This window comes from Aedes aegypti, chromosome 1 (genome assembly GCF_002204515.2).
Source record: "Aedes aegypti strain LVP_AGWG chromosome 1, AaegL5.0 Primary Assembly, whole genome shotgun sequence".
In the NCBI taxonomy this organism is placed as follows: Eukaryota; Metazoa; Arthropoda; class Insecta; order Diptera; family Culicidae; genus Aedes; species Aedes aegypti.
In genome coordinates, this window is record NC_035107.1 from 1,018,321 (window position 1) to 1,040,221 (window position 21,901).

General features: G+C 37.1%; 1 protein-coding gene across 2 annotated transcripts in view; it reads right to left on the bottom strand.

Moving 5' to 3' along the window:
• Window positions 1–21,901, bottom strand: part of LOC5576812 (pyrokinin-1 receptor) — a 351,135-nt gene that overhangs the window by 240,131 nt on the left and 89,103 nt on the right. For both annotated transcript variants that reach the window (XM_021838770.1, XM_021838769.1), the window contains exon 2: window positions 16,033–16,090. The gene's annotated coding sequence lies outside the window, so the exon portion shown is untranslated. The remainder of the gene's footprint in view (window positions 1–16,032; window positions 16,091–21,901) is intronic.

Sequence of the window (21,901 nt, forward strand, 5' to 3'; positions counted from 1 at the left end):
TCGCTCAAAAACGGAGACAATGGATTACCCATAGGTGCACCTTTTGTCTGTTTATAAAAATTACCACGGAAGCTAAAATAGTTTTCTTCCATACAAAGTCGGGTTAATTTGATGTAATACCGAACTTTGTTTTTCCAATTTGACTCATTGTGTTGGTTAAGTAGCCATTCTTCCAAAAGGTTTATGGCTTCTTTAACTGTCACACTAGGAAATAATGCTTTAACATCAAAAGAAACCATAATTTCATCATCTTGAATATAGCCAGAAGCCTGAAGTTGGCTTGCAAACTCCTGAGTATTGTTAACTGAACGGCTTTCAAAAGGTTTGGGCATGGATTGGAATTCCTTAACCAGCCACTTTGCAAGTTTATGTGTAGGAGACCCTTCTGCTGATATAATTTCTCTCATTTCATTGCCTGGTTTGTGAATTTTTGACAATCCTTTAATTCTTGGTAGAACTGGATTAGAAACTTTGAGGCGACTAGTGTTATCTCCAAGAAGTGGCTTACATTCTTTTAAAGTTTTTTCTACATGTCTCACCATTGTGGGAAGTGGATCGACTCTAAAATGCCTATAGGGACCAGTGGTTATTTTTTCGTTCATTTGATTATCATAATCATCTTTATCCAAAATAACCACTGCATTGCCCTTGTCCGCTTTTACATAGTATACCGACTTATCCCGTAGTTCACTCAAAACTTTATCCTCATCACTATTTTGACCTCTTGTTTTAAATTTGTTATCTTTTAATGACTCTTCAGTGTAATTTCTAGCCGATTCTTGCAACTCTATCTGTATTGTGTGTGTTGAAACCGCCAATACACTGAGCTATCCGTGAAACAAAAATTCTTTGCTCACTAGCACCGCCTAGTGGCAAAATTTCGAAACTTTCTGCTCAAATAATGTTAGCCCTTGTGATACTGAGCAACTTTACCTAAGACGCCATCTTTCTAAGTGGTCAGGCTACTGAGCTATCCGCGAAACAAAAATTCTTTGCTCACTAGTGCCGTCTAGTGGCAAAATTTCGAAACTTTCGGCTCAAATAATGTTAGCCCTTGTGATACTGAGCAATTTTGCCGAAGGCGCCATCTTTCTAAGTGTTCAGGCAACTGAGCTATCCGAGAATCAAAAATGTTTTGCTCACTAGCGCCGCTCAGTGGCAAAATTTCGGAACTTTCGGCTCAAATAATGTTAGCCCTTGTGATACTGATCAGCTTTGCCGAAGACGCCATCTCTCCAAGTGGTCAGGCTACTGAGCTATCCGTGAAACAAAAATTCTTTGCTCAGTAGCGCCGCCTTGTGGCAAAATTTCGAAACTTTCTGCTCAAATAATGTTAGCCCTTGTGATACTTAGCAACTTTGCCGAAGACGCCATCTTTCTAAGTGTTCAGGCTACTGAGCTATGCGCGAAACAAAATTTCCATGCCCATTAGCGCCGCCTACTGGCAACATTTCAGAACTTTCGGCTCTGATAATGTTAGCCCTTGTGATACTGAGCAACTTTGCCGAAGACGCCATCTCTCTAGTGGTGAGGCAACTGAGCTATGCGCAAAACAAAAATTCCATGCTCACTAGCGCCACCTGGTGGCGTAATTCCGTATCAGAATGACCACCGCATGTCAGCCCTTGAGCTACTGAACAACTCTTCCGAAGACACCAACCTTCCAAAACATCAGGATCTAGAGATATCATATATTACAAAATTGTGCATTCTTATCCCTCATGGTTCATATAGTGCAAATCAGAAAAATCGCCCCTACCGGCCAAGTACTCAACTAAAAGATCCTCAACTCCTAAAGGTAGATCGTACTTAGCACTGAAACTTCGCCGAAGACAGTACTGTGCTATCTCTTTTGGCATATGAGATATTCAACAACACCCCCAAAGTGATGAAATCCCATAAGCCCTGGGTCTCCTATAACGCAGATTCCTATTACGCCCCCCAACCATGTGTCTAATAGGAAACCTGACTGTACTACTGAAATTTGGTGAGATCGTTTTTAATACTCAACTTTTGTTCAAATTGCACACATGGTCTCATATTTGGTCAGATGAATCAAGATTTATATTTGGTTCCTTTATTGCGGGAAAGGGACAACATAAGTTTTAACCTAGTTTCAGAGAGCGAGCAAAGGCGCTTTAACCAAGGCTCTTGAGCCCATGTCCTGGAAGGAAATGCCTATGTCCCAACCCAGGAGAACAACAATGGAGTGTGCATTAACTTTCTTAGCAACGCCCCTCCCAACGATATTAACATTAACCCTGAATTGAAACGGTTGGTACGGTTGTCCCCGTTTCTTCTTTTCCTGAATTGAAATTTTTTTTGTCTATTAGTTTATTCAAGCGTGGATAACCTAATTGTCATGATTGTTTCGATTGTCTTCAACCCCAAAGTCTGCACAGTGGGCCTGGCCATTTTAATATTTGTATCATATCGCTGATATTCTGCAAATATTAATACTGACAAGAAAATATCTGAATAATTTTAGGTATTTCCAGGATGCTTTTCATATTGGCTGTGCAAGCGCTTAGATTAGATTAGATTAGATTAGATTAAGTTTTCTTACTACTGTTAAAAAACACGTTAATAAAGATGAAAAAAAATTGTTTACTGACTAGTATTTAACCATTCAAACAATAGATATGGTCACAGGGATTATTCATTTGTTGCGTAATGATCCAAAGAAGCGTAAATTAAGTATTTTTATATCATAAAAATAATTTTGATATTTGCCAAAATGCCAAAATTGTGTAAAACCATAAATGAAGTTTACGTATTTCATTTTTTTTTTTCATTTAAAACAACTAATTTTGAGAGTGATGGACATTGTATTCTAATTTCATGTCCTTATAAAAGCGTTACGTATTTTATGATCGAAACCTTATTCACATCAAATTTGCGTCTCAAATGATACAACGATTAAATTTCGAGAGTGAACAGCAAATGAAATTAAATGTATCCCATTTGCTCGTATGAAGCCAGTCAATAACCTGTTGGCATGTTTTCGCCCTTTCATACTATCAGAAGTACCTAATGCATAGGCCAGGGATGAGAAAAGTACTGGAGCAAACATTTACCGCCTCTACATTTACATCTTTCTACACGACCATCAGAATCCAAAGCAAACCATGACGGTTCAAAACAAAAAAATGTCACGGCTCTTCAAAAATGTAATCTTCTTCTTCCTAACGTTTTTCAACCCCGAATGCGAAATGACTCGAGCACAGTGGTGACACGATTTTTGCGGTTTTCGGGGTTTTGCATTTTTGCTCGATAAAGGCAGTATGAAATTGAACTTGTTTATATGTATCGTAACGGAATGATTGTGGTCTTTCTGTTAGAGCTAATAGATTTCAATTAGTTGAAAACACAAGCGAAATATTAGCGATTGAATGATTTAACACTTTTTTCAATCATTCAGCTTGGAATGGCTGCCCGAAAATGGTCATAGTGGAGAGACAAAAACAGTCAAGCAGTGTGTGAACCGTTGGCAGCGCAACGCCTGATGGTATTGATGCTGCTGCTGCTTTGTGTTTTGGTGGAATGGCAGAATCGATGAACTGTGGTGAATTGTGGTCACAGTTCCCAAGACTGGAGGCTGCTCCCTTCTGTCACTTTTTGATTCTTTTCATCGAATCAATCGTTTCTCCTATGTCATTGAGCAGTGCTAATCATGTCGATATTCCGTAGTTCACGTGCCAGGATCCCAATTCACAAGCTAATTTTGCCTTTCATGCCTTACCATGAACTGTCGCGTTGATGAAGGTTATACTCATGATTCTACCCCATTATCCCGAGTGTACCATTACCCCGAAACAGAGCGCTTCGACGGCGAAGTATTCACTGAAGCCTTGAGGCGCGAATGGAACACTCTGGACACTCTGTGATGCTTCCATGCCGAGAAAGGAATCTTCTAGAGAGAACAGTCCGCCGGTGTACTGGTGGTGTGAATCAATTGCAAATCTTCGAGCAATCTGCCTTCGGACTAGACGAAGAATGCAACGCGCACGCACAGAAGCACAAAGAGAAGAACGTGGTGCAGCATTCAGAGTGGCAAAGTTAGGTCTCAAAAAGGAAATCGAGAGTCGAAAATGGGAATGCTTTGATAGTCAATGCCAGAGTGCCAACTCGAGTCCGTGGAGTCACGCAGTGGTAATGGCTAAGACTAAAGGTGCAATAGAGCCCCAAAGAGAAGTCACCCGAGTTGCTGCGATCGATGCGGAAGATAAAGGAGTATGCGGAAGATAAAAGAGAAGCAGTGGCGAGGGTTATGAGCTAGCAGAAGTCGTGAAACCATTCGCGTCAAATAAGGCATCGGGACCCACTGGTATCCCGAATGCTGCCTTAAAAGCGGCAGTGAATGCGGTTCCGGACATGTTCAGAATCACGATGCAACGCAGCATAGATCAAAAAATCCTCCCAGATGTATGGAACCGACAGAATTTGATGCTATTATCAAAGGTGGAGAAACCACCAGGTGACTGACCGGCGTATAGACCTATCTGTCTACTAGATACGACGGGCAAGTTATTGGAGAGGTTGATCCTCAACAGGCTAGTACCGTATACGAAAGGTGCAGACGGCCTGTCCAACAACCAATTTGGATTCAGGAAAGGTGAATCTACTCTGGACTCTACCATTAGGGTGGGGCTTATTTCCAAAAATCTTCCGTAGTCAGGATTTACAAAGTGGAAAATGATCATCGGTCCCAAAACAACATCCTGTGAAAAAATGAGAATTTTTGGTGAAGGTTTAAAGGTGGCGCAAAGGGCGTAAGTGCAGTTTTCCCATTTTAGTGAACTCTGAAAAAATTTGGTATGCTTTTCAGCTTGTTTTGGTGATTTTAAGACCCTTAAGGGCAAAAAATCACCTCAAAATTGCGATATCTCCACTCCTTTAGATGATATTTGACGGAATAAATTTTATGCATGCGATTTTTGGCCCTTGAATAGGTTACGCTGGCTGATTAATATGAACCCGAATTAGCATATGAATAGCTGGGGAGAATTCCTATGCTAGTAGAATGGAACAATGAGCAAAGAAGAATGAGAGAAAGAACAAAGAACACAGAAGAATATAAGGTGGGGTGGGTTAAACAGGTGGGAGGGTGAAACTAGTGATGTCTTGAGCGTAACTGAGGAATCTAGAAAACGATGATTATATTTATTGACCTCATTTTTTTCATTTTTTTTTTCTCGGGGATGGGATTCGATCCCAGATCCTGAGCGTGAAAGGTGTGTGTTTTAACCACTACACCAGGTCCGACCCCTTGACTTCTATTTAATATTACCTACTTCAGAAATATTTCGAACAATTTTTCTTCAAGTAGGGGAAGAGCACCAATTTTTTAACCATATCTAGTTTTTGACCTATGTAAACGATTTTATTGGAACTTATTGCAACTTTATTGGACTTTATGGAAAAATTTCAATAACGGCTAAAATGTCCTTAATTCCATGCGAAGTTTCATCATTATTCTCCTGGTAGATATAGATAAATTCACGTCACTTTACTGCTTTAGTTCAATAATTGTTTGGTTGTTTTTTTTTCTGAATGATGATAGCAATACATCGAAAGGGACCGTTGCAAAATTTACATCCTGGAAATTCAGCCTCACGCAGTATCTATTACATTCATAACTAAGGCTGATACAAATATTAATTTTCTTTTATGTCAACCCCCCCCCCTCCCCCTTCAAAAATCCGAAAATTTTGAAGGGGAGAAAAAAAAAGATTCATCATTTTTTTGACATCAGTTAGGTGTTTTTAAATTTTAGAGTAAAAATCAGGTAAAATAATGATCCAGATGACGATTCGAAAAAGTTTAACAACTATCGTTAAAAATAAAAATTAGAAAAAATAACTTTTTTTTCATTTTTATTTTTTTGTTCCTTATTTATTTTTATCCCCCCCCCCCCCCTCGTACCTTCCAAGTGGTCTCGGACATAAAAGAAAATTAATATTTGTATCAGCCTAATTTATATAATTATTTATATATACATAGGAAATCCTGTGAAAATTCCTTCATAGCTCTGTCCTAAAAAATATGTTTCAGAACTGTGACGACTTAATTTTGGTTTTATTTGAGAGGTTTTCAACCTGAAGTGCTTTATCTCTGCACCCTATAGAAGCTCGTGCACTAATTTGAATTTTGACTGCCGATTTTTTTTTCCTTCTGCTGTTGTTTATACACATCGATTTCAAATACAGATGTAGAACAATGTATTGAACTTCATCTGCATTTTCGTTTGTCCGGATTTTGAACCTGTATGGATTTGGGCCCCTCTGTAATTTCTTTCAGATTATAAAAGCAATTGCTGGAGTTATATCAAACGCACATTCTAAAATACTAAATAAGTGTAAAACTTGCATATAATCACATCTCATACATCCAACCGAGATATTTTCACGGCTCTATAGTTGATTCTAATATAATATCATCAGTTATACCCTCCCCCCTGTTTAACCCACCCCACCTTATATTCTTCTGTGTTCTTTGTTCTTTCTATCATTCTTCTTTGCTCTTTGTTCCATTCTACAAGGATAGGAATCCTCCCCAGCTGTTCTCATTCGGGTTCATAGTAATCAGTCATTGTAACCTATTCAAGGGCCAAAAATCGCATGCATAAAATTTATTCCGTCAAATATCATCTAAAGGAGTGGAGATATCGCAATTTTGTGGTGAGTTTTTGCCCTTAAGGGTCCTAAAATCACCAAAACAAGCTGAAAAGCATACCAAAATTTTTCAGAGTTCACTAAAATGGGAAAACTGCACATACGCCCTTTGCGCCACCTCTAAACCTTCACCAAAAATTCTCATTTTTTCACAGGATGTTATTTTGGGACCGATGATCATTTTCCACATTTTAAATCCTGACTACGAAAGATTTTTGGAAATAAGCCCCACCCTACTCTACCATGTTGGTCGTTCAGGCAGCTGAGGTGGCAATCGAGCATAAAAGCAGAGACATCCGCTAATGCGCGCTTGTCACTCTGGATGTGAAGAATGCATTCAGCAGCGCAAGCTGGAAAGTGATAGCCCACGCACTTCACCGCCTCAAGGTACCGGTGCAGTTGTGTAAGCTTCTAGAAAGCTATTTTGAGGATAGGATTGTACTGTATGACACAGAGGAGGGGCAGAAAAGGGTTCGAATTACCGCCGGACTACCTCAAGGTTTAATCCTGGGCCCGCTGTTATGGAATGCGATGTACGATGATGTACTGAGGCTGCCCTTTCCAACAGGTGTTAAGATTGTTGGCTTCGTCGACGACATCACCTTAGTGGTCTATGGCGAAGCGATGGAGGAACTAGAGTTCACAGCAGCGCACTCTATGTCCATAGTTGAGAAATGGATGAAGTCTAGGAAACTAGAATTGGCCCGTTACAAGTCTGAGGTGGTGGTGGTCAACAACCGCACGTCCGAGCAATGGGCGCTTATCTCGGTAAGTGGCGGCACCATAGAGTCCAAGCGATCCCCAAGGCATCTTGGGGTAATGATCGATGACAAGCTCAGCTTCGCTAGCCACGTTGTATAAGCCTGTGAAAGGGCATCTACGGCTATAGCGGCGCTATCGAGGATGATGTCTAACATCTCTGCTGTAATTGCCAGCAAACGCAAGCTCCTGGCAGGCGTGGCACTATTCATAATGGAGTACGGATGACCAATCTGGTCAAAGGCGCTTAGGACGAGCAGAAACCTAAAGCTGTTTGAAAGCACTTATAGGATCATGTGCTTAACGGTAGCAAGCGCATACCGAACGGTTTCTAAAGAAGCCGTGTGCATCATAGCCGGGATGATGCCCATCATGCTCATCATCAAGGAAGATGTTGAATGCATCAACCAAAGAGGTACCAGAGGAGTCAGCAGCGCATGTAAAGAGGCAATGCTCAGAGGTTAGCAGCACGAATGGGATTCTACTAAAGGTAGATAGACCCATCGGCTAATACCAAATGTGTAAGATTGGTTTATAAAAAACCATGGGGAAGTGAACTTCCACCTGACGCAGTTTCTGTCAGGACATGGTTGCTGTAGACAGTACCTAGGTTCGGGTACTCAGAATCTCCTGCATGTGTTGGTGTGGATGAAACCACGGAGCATGTCGTGTTCGATTGCCCGCGTTTCATTGTTGTGAGAGATCGCATGCTCACTACATGTGGAGGGGCTATGTTCCCCGAGAATATAATAGAGAGAATGTGTACGGATGCCGAGTGCTGGAATGTAGTAACTACAGCTATCACTAACATAATGCTAGAATTGCAGCACATATGGCGCACCGCCCAAGAGGTGGCTGTAGAGCAGGCCTGCCCAACCTTTTTAAACCGCGGGCCAAATCGCAAGAATAAGTTTGTGTCGCGGGCCACATTTTTAAACGCACAAATATTCCCATGCAGTCCAACAGAAGCCAGTAAATTAAGGTCATAAAACCCGACGAAATTCAGTGAATGGAGTAAATTTCATTTGAAGCAATCGATAAAAAGATAATTGCTGCTGGACATTGTGAGAGTCCCTTTCAAAATTATATAATAATCTAGTACAGAATATTTTGAAGAATCTAGCCCAGAAATTTTGGATCCTGTGGAAGTAATATCTAGGATTGTTTTTTAGAATCGTACTCCAAATTCTGTCAGACCTAATATTATTAGCATAAGCAGAAATGTGCTAAAATTCTGATTAAACTTTTACGAAATTTTTGATCAGAATGTCCAAGATTTTACAACTTTCGTGCCTAGGTTTCCTTCAGAATCTTACTCAATAATCATTTTGAAATGCTATCTAGAAATATTTGAAAATGCCTAAAATTATTTCAAAATTAACCTGCTTATAAATTAATTGTAAATTCGTTTAGTTTTCTGGCAAAATGTTACATACTTTATGTTGCAATCGTGCCCAGGATTTTGCAAACCTATGTATTAAGGGCCCTATTTTATAAGTCGAGTCGATCAAAATGACTCGACTGGAGTCACTGTCGACCGAAATATTCGCTCAACTCAACTCTGTCATTCGAGTTTTTCGACTGTTGTCACTCAATGTGACTGGAAGTCGACGGGTGACATCTGAAATATGCATGCTTGCTTTGATCGACAGTGACTACAGATGAGTCACATGATTCTATTCGATTTACAAAATAGACCCCTAAATTCGTTGAAAATTCTGGTTATGGAATCCTGGTAAACATTCTGTGAGAATCTTGTCAATGTTATCCGTGAAAGTCGTGTCCAGAATTCTCAAAAAATCCTGCCTTTCTTATAATCCCGTCAAGGATGAATGTCAAATAATGAATGTCGAAAGAAGCCAGGTAGAAACATTGTTTAACACCCATAATTTTAGATTTAGAATTTGAATAAATTTAGTATCTAAGAAGGTTTAATAACAAAACAATTTAAATAATTACTGTACCAAAAGTTTAGGTTGAAACTAAATTGAAAATTAAAAGGTTTAGTATGTTCTAATTTCGGGATGGTAGAATATTCAACGGGCCAACGGGAAGAATCTTCGAACCCTCCGCGGGCCGCACAAAATGAGGTCGCGGGCCGGATGCGGCCCGCGGGCCGTACGTTGGGCAGCCTTGCTGTAGAGGTTTATCCCTGCCGAGGCTGGTCCCTTGAAACATTGTTTAAGTCGGCTAGGAGAAGCAGTTTGCCTAGGCTACTTCTGCTACTGTAAGGTGGTTCCGGGTAGATAAGGGTCTGAGTCCAAGGGTCATGTCGATGCACTGTTCACCACTTGAGCAATTCTGAACGAATTTGTTCGACCTTTTGTCCATAAACCGTTTTGGCATGACTATCTTCCACAAAAATATGCTCATAATCACCTCCAGTAACTTTGCTGCACATTTTGATAGCCTTGAAATATGTTCCTTCTTATTGTTTTGGTCATATTGACACTTCAGTAATAACGAATTCTGCATCCAATTTATGCATTTCAATGCAAGATATCAGCTTTAAAAAAAATGGCAGCGTTCAATTATTCTGTATGATACCTTAGCGTTAACAAGCTACGCAATATTTAAACTTACGAATGTTGGGTGTAGATTCCACAACTACAATAATCTTAAATAAAGAAAAATGTCTGGCCTATTCGTGATTCTTATTCGGGACATTACCTCCGTTTTGCTTCAAATTCCAGACACATTGTTTTTAATTCCGGACAGCCGATTAGAAAAGTGAAACCACGGTGTCTCTGGTAGAACAAAATTAATATAAAAAAAAATCAGTATCGCTAAAACATCCACCAAATGAAAGCTTAGGCTTTTCCCTTTAATTTGAGACCTGTTTGGAAATTATCTATCGGGGGGTCCTGAACATTTTTTTCAAAATAGTAGAATGTCGTTTTTTTCAGTACTGATTTCTAAATTATGATTCACATAGTCATTTTCTTGCATGCTTATCTAAGTAGCCAGGAGAAAATTTACTACGAATAGTCAACCAATTAATAAAAAGGATTTACCATTATACCATTCTATTTAAACCAATTATAAACACGACATATCGATACAGTAAATACGGTTAATACGGCCTACAAATGTTCACTATTGTACATTACTAAAGCTCAAAGATGCTGTCGATCACATGCTTCGGAGTTCTCCGGAACCTTAACATGATTCCATGCAACTTGAAGATCGAAATGCACGGTTTCACTGGCTTGTTTTCCGTATTTGCTCAAACCACTTCCTGTGATTTTACAAAACTCCGGGATATGATAGCGCCAATGTGGTACTTCCAGCTATTGGGAGAGCAATCCACGTTTTTAAAAAGTTCTCAACCTTTTCTGCAAAATCAAGAACTACACAATCAATCCAGACTCCTTTGAAAACAACTTTTATGTACCTGATCAAAATGATCAAGCGCCTGAAATGCATTTTTTCATTGAAAATTGATAATTTACAGAATAGTATGATAAATTTCAATTGCAAGCAAACTTGGATCCCATTTTACTTCCAAAACAGGTTTTAATTCAGTTTCTGCATTATCGACAGCTGCTCAACTGCAACGTTCATCTGGTGCTCAAATCAAATTTTTTTTAAATCAAAAACAAGTCATCAGCGAACAAATGGTTTTTTTTATGCTGTACATTGGGTGGTAAACCATGTAGATTTGACAACCAACCAATTCAATAAGCCATTTTACGAAGCCTGGTCAAATGACAGGAGACCTGGGATTTTTCAATCATCGTCGTCAGTTTTCGCGATGATGATGGTTGATGACTGTGCGCATCTCTAGCGTAGCTTTTCATCCAGGCGAAAACTTAAATGGAGAAAAATTATTAAAATATTTCTGATCACAAAAGTGATTTTTTATGTGCAATATGGGTAACAAAGAGGTAGCTGATACAATAACTAGGTGTAATGTTGCAGTAACGAACATTTTTGGATCTCATTTTTGTCATTTTCTCCATGTCTACGTTTGGTAAGATGAGGCGTTGTTGAAAATCACGCTGGATTTAATCCCAGGTCTCCTGTCAATTGACGCCGTTGCGGCGATCAGCTGTTCCGAAACGTCTCGTAAAATGGCTCATTGGCACTTACTTTTTACACTACTGTGTCTACCAAGTTTTGCCTTTAGTTTTGGTGAGATTGTTGTTCTCACATCATTACATGCTTCGAGTGGTAGATTTTAAATTGTATTTATATTTATACAATGCTATATTCAAAAGTTTGAATTGGTTACTGAACGAATAAACGTGCAAGCTCGATATATTTTTGTAGGACAATACCAAACTTTAATCCTGATGTCGTGAAAAATTTGCTGTTCAAAAATATCAATCACTATTGCTGATAACGGTTGCAACATATTCTTTAAACACAATACGCAAATCTTCGAACGATTGTATTCGTGGTGTTGGGGCAGGTTCGCGATTTCCGTTGGAATTGGAACGGTAGAGAAAAACGGCCACTTGCTGTCAAGTAGCCAATATGCTCGGCGGGAAACGGTAATACCGGCGAAAGCACTAGCACAAAGCTCACGGAGGTGTCGCTAACAGCCACTAGGCGTCTTCTTTCTCTTCACTTATCAAATTTCCAACACTTTGAACTAAATTTTATTGGGCAAATAACTTTGGAACTACAACTTTTCTGGACTTCTTTTAAAGCTGGATTTGGAACTATTCACACTTGGAATTTCACTTTATTCACTTTTAACTTAATTTGGATACAATTTAGGAATACCTTTTGGTTTGGAAGCTAAACTTGGAATGATTTTATTCTACAAATCTTAATTTTACGAAACCTAGCCAGCTACTACAACGTATGAAAATTAAATTATATGCTACTCAATTATAGCACTACTACAATAGTCTAGCACTCAAATTCAGTACTAGATCAGGTGGATTCGGCGCGAATCTATAAAGATCTGGTTGGGAACTTGTTGAGAACAAACACGTGGCTTTTTGGTTTCATATTTCAGGTCTCCTTACAGAGTGAAGCTTAAATATATATTTATTAATAGGTGTGAAATTGGGATATATTTACCGTCGATGGGGGTGACAATGGGTCTAGGGGGTGAGATTGGGTCAAAACGGAAAAATATGTTTTGTGAAATATTTCAGCTAATAACGCTGATATTACTAAAATAAATAATACATATGTTAGGGAACATATTATAACACATAATTCATAACAATAAACATTTTTAGAAATAGTAGTTTTTGTGTGCTACATCAATAAACTTGCATGTTGAAACTAGATCAAATTTACAACATTAAATTTCTCCTGTACAAAGTATCACGCATGTACTCTAGCCTCTATCGTTGTATTAGTAGAATGTTGAAAGTCTTTTCATTACACATCACAGGTATTTTCCGGAATCTGTTTGATTTTCCCACAAAAAAATATTTTTTTTCGGTACGATGTCTTAAACATTGAAAATGGGGGTGAGATTGGGTCAAGCAAGAACGATAGTAAATGAAATTCCAAGTCCACTTTTTTGACATTTAACGGTGCCGGGTGTTCTCTTTTTTCATTAAGATGTGTTAATTCCTTCTAAATACAGCATCTCTGAAACATCAAACAAGTCTACTTGGGTATTCCGTGCATTGAATAACAATACAACGCATTTTGACAACTTCTCAAACCAGCAACTGTGTTTCATGCGCAGCAACATCGTAAATTTTTATCAAAAGGGTGTTTTTTTTTATATTTGATTATTTATCAGTGTTTTCATATTATAGAAACATCTCACGGAAGTACAAATGAGTTGGAACGCTGAAATACTGGGATTATGACGTCAACTTCTGCCTGAAATTTATTGATCGTGGAATGTCGCACCGAAATTTAACTATTTGCGAAGGTTTAAAATAATCACTGTTTCAGTACACCTTTGGGGAAACTGGATGGGCTTTATAGCAATGGGGATGAGACTTTGAAGACAGTTTAAGGGAAAACCCAAGAAAATTTATGTAAACTTGACGATAAATGTTGGGTTTACATATTTTTTCTCATAGCTCTTCAATTTTCAGTATAATCTTTCTTTTAAGTGGGTTTATCATACTTGTGAAACATCTTAGATATTTTTTTGTCTTGTTTGCATCGTTTTTGTCAATATTTTTCAGTTGTGAATGGTTTTGAAATCATATTCTCAAAAACAAGTTATTTCAATTGCAGTGACCCAATGTCACCCCCTCTATGGGGTGAGATTGGGTCATTTTTCATTCACTTGTTGTGCCGCTGTGAATAAATATTTTTCTTTAATTTTTTGAACAGTTGTTATTGTACCATCAAAGTACATACACACCAAATTTGAAGTTTATTGGAGTGAAATTGCGATAGTTATTCAAAAAATAAATAGCACATATCCCTTTTTGACCCATTGTCACCCCCAACGACGGTATTGTAATTATTGACAGGCATACCTCTAATCAGCAAACCAAAATGTTGACCCAAAACAATGAATTCTCGCGTAACTTTTCAAAACGGCCTATCTAACAATTCACACATTTCGAGTAAATCGAGCTTGAAGGTTGTGAAAATATATTTTGAAACTGTATCAAAATGAAACAATTTTTCCCCACTGTGTTGCTTGTAGAGGGAAGCAGTGTAATAGAGTTCAACGTATGAAATGAAATTTTGTCAATTTATTTGGAAATTACACTGAAAACTATAAAAACATCAGATAGGACGTTTTGACCAAATAAATGTACATAGGATAAATCACATAGGTCGTTCTGTTTCAACAATTGTTACATTGGACATTCATTTCTGTCATTTTGTTTCAGTTATAGTAACATCGGATATTTTGATTTGAGCACACAACAATCATGTTTTATTTCATTTTGTATTTGTGCGTTGAACTGCTTCAACATTCAAGTTGAACTGCTCATTTTGTTGCGGTGTGATAATCGCAGGCATCAGCTGTGCTTTGTTTTTATTCATTTGAAGAAGAGACGAATGACCTTCGGGTTAAAGTCTCTCACGAACAACAACAATTTGATTCATTCAATGCCACGCCGCCACTTATGGAAATATTTTTGAATTTTAAGACGGTAGCATACAACTGAATCTAAATAAGGGTTATTTATTGAAAATCTTTTAAATCTCTAAACATTTTTTTTATTGAAAATTTTAAATACTATTTACAACCATTTTAGTTTTATATAAATAAATTAATTTTGATTAAAAATATACAATTTTACTATTTACTAAATTTATAATCAACTGAACAGCAACACTGCCACAAAAACAAGCTTGTTTATGGAAATCTGGACAAACATTTAAAAATGGCACATCGACATTGGTGAACAATGGCTTTGTAAGATGCTGTTGAGCCCAATTCAACTCGATCACGTTCACTAATACTAGTATCAGGAAGAACTAACACTAATCTTTCTGATAGTGGTGTTAGTTTGCATGGGCGAGCTAAAAAGGGATCAACAGCAACGTTTCTGAAAAAAAAAAGGCTCAAGACCTCTCCAGCCCTTTTCAAATGTTTGTCCAGAAATATTTGTCATGGCCTTCTACGGTTCGATTGAGTTGTCATCATATGGTACAAGCGATTCATTGTATCATACTATTGGTGGAAGAAGATCACCTATGGTACGTATCTCTTACTAAAATAAAAAAAAATGTTCAGGACCCCCCGATAGAACATTTCCAAACCGGTCTCAAATGAAAGGGGAAAGCCTAAGCTTTCATTTGGTGGGTGTTTCAGCGATACTGATTTTTTTATATTAATGTTTTCTACCAGAGACACCGTGAAACCATTAATTAAACTCATCTAGCTGTCAGAAAGACCACTAAACAGGTCGGTCTTTCAGAAGTCAAAATTGTGTTTACATTTTGTGTGTGATGGTGTGGAATTCGATAAGCTTCAGTTACTCGAAAAAAAAATATTGTTGAAAGTGAACCTTCTATAAAATCGAATCAAAAGTTTTAAAATTTAAGTGCTAATATGATACGTACTGTTACTGATGATAAAGATTAGTTTTATAATCTCCCGAAGACATCTTACCTCACACGCCTATATGCTCTTGGAAAACGAATAAGTTTGTGGGAGGTTGTCCCAGATGGTCTGTATGGGATGTTGATGTTAATGTTTGCAGACATGGAGACGATTAATCTTGTAGTCATATGATAATGCGATACAAATATACTGGAGGCCACCCAATACAGTTTGCCATTATTAGAGCCGAGAATAGTCGGTTTCTGAAGTCCTCTTGAGTGTGTTAGTGCAGCGTTCTCAAACTGACGTCAAGCCTTCAAGGACTTTCCTGATGGTGCCTAAAAGCTTCACGTAATTCAGCTGCAAGTCACAGCAATCTAATTGACCACGAAAAGCGTTTGAAGTCAGTTGCCTGGCCGTTCGCCTGATAGGAAACACGCACTATCAATGCTGGAATTGACTAGAGAGCAGCGATCGAAAGGGGGATGAGCAAGCCAGTCGGCAAAGCCAAAAAATATAAAATAATAATCATTATGAAATTTCACGAGATATCACAAAGTAAAGTTAATGTTGTTCCCTGAAGAAAGCTAGAATTCCTATAAATATGTATGAATGGTTGTTCTTTTTGAGATGTCTAGTTTTTAAGAATGTTATACAAACCTCAATACAACGTCAATACAACAGAATTAGAACGTCCAAGTGATGATAAACAATCCATCTGAAAAAGAAAAAAAACTTATATAATTAGAGTGCATTTATAATTGTGAAAGTACACAACTTTGCTACTAAGCAAAATTACACAGATCTCTCTTTGGATTTAACCCCCTAAGCCTAAAGCATAGCATAGACTACATGACAATCGATTCTACTCCTTGATTGATTTGAACTGGTAAGAATTGCACTTCGATCCAAATGAATAAAAGATAGAACTTTCCGCTTATTCTCGAAGTGCACATTTAAGCAGATCTCATATTTTTGATCAGTAACGGCGCTGACCAAATCCTTACAGTCCGTTGGGATGGGAAAGGAATGTTAGGGTGTAATGATTGTTGCTTCTAGAGACCGCTAATACCTCTGCATCTCCACAATCGCCACGGAAAGGATGTTAGTGAGGGAGCGGAATGTTCTGGGAGTCACCTTTGGTCGGTGATGCGATCCATGGATATGGAGGAAAAATACGGCTTTTACAAAAAAAAAAACTAGCTTTGCGTTGTTGTTGCGAGGAAGATACGTTGATAAAAAATTAAAAAAACTCATTGACATTCATAATGTCCAACTTTTCAAACAGTGGCGCGGGAAGTGGGTAGGACAGGTAGGACATGTCCTACGCACGATAACACCTGGGTAGGACAGTCAAAGGATTGTCCTACCCACGATTAAAATAAACAAGTTCAGCAGAAAGATTGAAATTAACTTAACACTTCAATCGTCGCGCTGTTGTATTTTGTACAACACTGGTGAAAAAAGCTCACTTTTCACTCACAACAGGATCGTTGTGGTTCTGACGGTGGCGAACCGCGCCAATATACATAAAACTCAACCAACGTCGTAAGATACGATAAGGTATTTAATGGAATATCTGCAATATGAAACATTTTTCAAACATCTTTAGTTTCTCCTGAAAACTTTTGCGATTAGCCAGCTTTGCACTTTCGACGTAAACAAAAAAAAACTACACAAATTCACTGAATTTTTGCTGTTCATCCATTTATGATCTAGAAATAGATGAGGAAATTAGAAACCTCACAGGTTGCAAAGGCAAGCAATTTGGCCTATTTTTTGTTATATTATTTTATTAAATAAGGGTTTTAAAAAGGATATATATAAAAAGGATATTCATATTTTTCAATGAACGATAACAAAAGTTGATCTAATGAGTAATGCCAAAGGCAGCACTGGAATGAGGTTTCTTTTTAGAGACTTGGTCTCTGTTTTATTGCAAATCTCTAAAAAGTCTGTGTATTTTTAAAGGAAGATCTCTAAAGTATCTATTCAATCGAAAATAGTCTCTAAAGTATCTTTTTTCTTATTCTGCTTGTATTGAATCCTTATGAAAAATTGCACAGGCACCAAGAAACCTTCGGAGACTATAACAGGTTTAACAGACTCTTCAAGAATTGCGTCTTAGATTCCCCGAAGAAAAGCGGTAGGATTTATCATAGTATACTTTTTAGTATACTTTCAGGGTTTCCTACAGGGATCTCTTGAGAAATACTTCTAGAAATTTTTCCATCGAATCTCCCAGAAATTCTTCATGCGATTTTTCAAAGGATGCTGTGGTGTACAGAGTCTGCGTTACGAGATTTGGATAAATCGTATTTTCTCGTACATTTCTGAAAAGGTAAAAATGATAGTCTTGTTTGTTTCAGTGTTTTCAAATGTTAATAGCTCATGATGAGCTTTGCATCTGGCAAAAGCTTTTCGATTTGAATCGACGTAGCTTTCGTTTGTATTGGTAAAAACGAGAATGAGCTGCGTGTTCAGTCAAACGCTGTACCTGTATGCATAGCCGTGAATGATAAAGTGAGAGAAAATGAAAGATGTTCGGCAGATAGAAGAGTGCATGGTGACGTCACGAAAAATTCTCCTTCTCTGTCCCTCTTTCATCACGCTCAATTGACTGTCCTGCTCTTTGACATTCACTGCTGGAATTGTTGACATTTTTTTATATGGAGTTTCGAGGTTAGGTCAAGCGTGCAACGATCTATGGCTGCGAATGAAACAGCGCTGATGGTTGGTGCGGGATGAGTATGTATGTGTGTCTTTTTCGAAGCTGTTGTGAGGTTGAATAATGTTCGGCTGGAGGTTCAGTTTGTTAACGGATTCTGCGACGAACACCCGCGAAAAAACATACTCCCGAAATTGAGCCGGCGAGTATCGGTTACCACAATGGCGTAAATCGGTAGGTATTTTGTGATAAAAATGGCACTTTATGTGGAGCGGCAGGACTCCCAAATTCAACTTATTTGGAACCACGGATTTCCAAATAATCTTTCCCGGAACGACAGGTTTCCGGTGTTGATTTTTCTGGAGCGACAGGTCTCCAACAATAAATTTTCCGAAGCGACAGGTCTTCGATGTTATTTTCTCCGGAGCGACAGGTCTCGAATGCAAAATTCCGAAGCGACAGGTCTTCGTGTAAGTATTATCCGGAGCGACAGGTCTCCGAGGTATGATGTTCCGAAGCGACAGGTCTTCGAGACGTTAAATTTTTTCGGAGCGACAGGTCTCCTGTTAAAATTCTAACAGACGATTAGATATCGTTATTTATATCTGAATGGAACGGGACGTTGTATGAATGCAGCGTGAACAATTTTCTGACAACTATATTTTATACTAAAGCAACGGAGTGTAATTTTTGGAGCGATTGTTATTTGAAAACTGAACTGGGATTCCAAGTGGAAATTAGTTTGAAAGTTGATTTGAATTGGATTTGAATCGGGTTTTTGTTCTGAATTGGAATCGGATTGGATTTAGATTTGGATTGGAATGGATTTTGATCGAAATCATGTGTGATTTGGATAAGTTATGATTATAGTTTGATTGATTGAGAATCGAATATAGATTGATGTTCCTGAATTAAGATTGGATTTTGATTAAGTTGGATTGAATAAGCATTGATTTTGAAGGATTTGGATCGTATTGATAATTCTGATTGGATTTAAATCGAATAAGGCTCGGATTAGAAATGAAATTCACTTCGTAATTGATTCTATTAGATTGGATTCTAATGAACTTTAATTTTGATTGTATTCGGATTTGGACAGGTTGAATTTTGATTGGATTACGTTGTATTTGGAGTAGATGTGGATTGGATTTCGATTTGTATTTAGATCTCGGACTCAATTTGCATTGAACTTGACTAAATTTGGATTAGCTTGAATTTGATTTTGAACTGGATTTAGATTAAATTCAGGTTGCATGATTGGATTCTGATTTTATTTGGATAAGATTGTATTATAATTTCGTTCGAAAGGATTTAAATCGTATTGATAGTTCTGATTGGATTTGGATTCAAAAAGGTTCAGATTTGGATTTGCATTGGTTTTAGATTGCATTGGAATTGATTCGAATTGGTAAGATTCTTATATGGTTTGATTTCTATATGGATTAGATCTGGATTGGATTCAATTTGCATTAGATTGGACTAAATTTAAATTAGCTGGGATTTGATTTTGCACTGGATTTAGATTTGATTCGTATTGTATTCGAATTGGTAGGATTCTGATATGATTTGAATCATATTCGTTTATAGATTGATTCAAAAGGATTTGGAAAGTATTGATAATTTTAATTGGATTCAGATCGAATAAGGCTCAAATTAGAAATAAAATTCGTATCGTAATTGATTCTATTGGATTGAATTCTAATAAACTTTAATTTTGTTTGTATTCGGGTTTGGACAGGTTGAATTTTGATTGGATTACGTTGTATTTGAAGTAGATGTAGATTGGATCTCGATATGGATTAGATCTCTATTGGATTAAATTTGCATTAAACTGGGCAATTTTTTTTTTTTTCTATCTTTATTAACGAGATTTTTAGCCCAGGGCTAGTTCATCTCGGGACCAACGGCTTTACTTCCCTTCCGAAGGAAGTCGTCACTGAAATTTTAGGTGACTATCTCGGGGATGGGATTCGATCCCAGGTCCTCGGCGTGAGAGGCGTGTGTTCTAACCACTACACCAGGTCCGTCCCCAAACTGGGCAAAATTTGGATAAACTTGAATTTGAAATTGAACTGGATTTAGATTGAATTCGGATTGTATGATTGGATTCTGATATTATTTGGATAAGATTGTATTAAAATTCGATTCGAAATAATTCAGATAGTATTGATAATTCTGATTGGATTTGGATTCAAAAAGGTTTAGATTTGGATTTGCATTGGTTTTAGATTGCCTTAGAATTGATTCGAATTGGTAAGATTCTAATATGGTTTGGATTCACATTCAATAAGGTTCAGATTTGATTTTGATTGAAGTTAGATTGAATTCACATTGGATTGCATTTCGTTGGATAATAAATAAATTTGGATTTGATTTGGAATTCGGATTTTGACTGTTGGAATATAGATTGGATTTTAATATGGATGGAATTAAAATAAGGATTGGTTTCAATTTTGATTGGATTTACATTGGATTGGATTCGAATTGGATTATATTGCATTTGGATCAGATGTGGATTGGATTTGATTTGGATTAGACGGTACTTGATTTGGATAATGACATGATTTGGATAATGACATGATTTGGATAATGACATGATTTGGATTAGATTCGGATTGATAATTCTTTGGATTTGAGCTTGATTTGGATTGGATTTTGATCGAATTTGCATTGGATAATATCGAGTTCAAATTAAATTAGCTTATGGATTGTATACAATTTTATTGGAATTGAGTGTAGATTGGATTAAATTAGAATTGAAATTAGATGTGGGTTGGATTCCGATATGGATTTTATTTTAATTGAATACGATATGGGTTAGATTTGATTTGGATTCCATTTGAAATTTATTTCAAAAAGACTCAGATTTGATTGAATTGATATTTTAAATAACCTAAACGGCCATTTTGGGAAGCATAGATAGATAATTGGTAGGATTTTGATAAGATTTAAATAAGATTCGATTTCAATTTGAATCGATTGGGTGTGAATCGGATAGAATACATTTGCTTGAATTTAGATTGAAAAAGGTTCTAATATGAATTCGATTTGTATTTGTTTCAAATAGGATTTCCATTGATGTTGAATTGAATTTGCATCGGATTGGATTGGTTGTGTTGGACTGTATTGGTTTGGGTTAGATTTAGATTTGAACATGGATGAATTTGATTTTGAATCGGATTTGGATTACCTTTGAATATGTATAGGATTTTATTTGAATGCATCCGGATTGGATTTGGTTACAGATTCGACTTGGATATGAATATAATTTGGATTGTGTCAATTTGGATTTGATAGAGTTTGTGATGGGTTTGGAAAAATATGAATTAAATTTTGCTTATATTTGGATCGGATTGAATTGTATTACTATTATGTTATTAGATAATGACATAAGTATATTTGGATTTGGATGCGATTCGGCTTGGATTGTTTAGGATTAGATTTGCATTGAATTTGCTCAAATGGGTATAAGTTTCTGACTTCGTTTTTATTTAAAAAATATTTGGTTGGAATGGATTTATTTTTTGATGATGGGATTTAGCTTTGAATTGGATAATTGTTTATAATATAATTTGGATTACGATTGCATTTGGGATAGATGTGAATTGGATTTTAATATGGATTTGGGACATCATTTGGATAAGACTCAGATATCAATGAATTCATGTTGGATGTGAATATGATTTGTAATGAATATTTTATTGAATTGATATTAAATTTGAAATGGATTGCGATTCGAATTGAATTAAGATACAATTCGGATTGAATAACATTTTGTTGTTTTGAATTTGATTGGATTTTGGTTGAAGGATTGGATTAAAGTGAGATTCGGTTTGGGATTGTTTTTGGAGTAGGATTGGG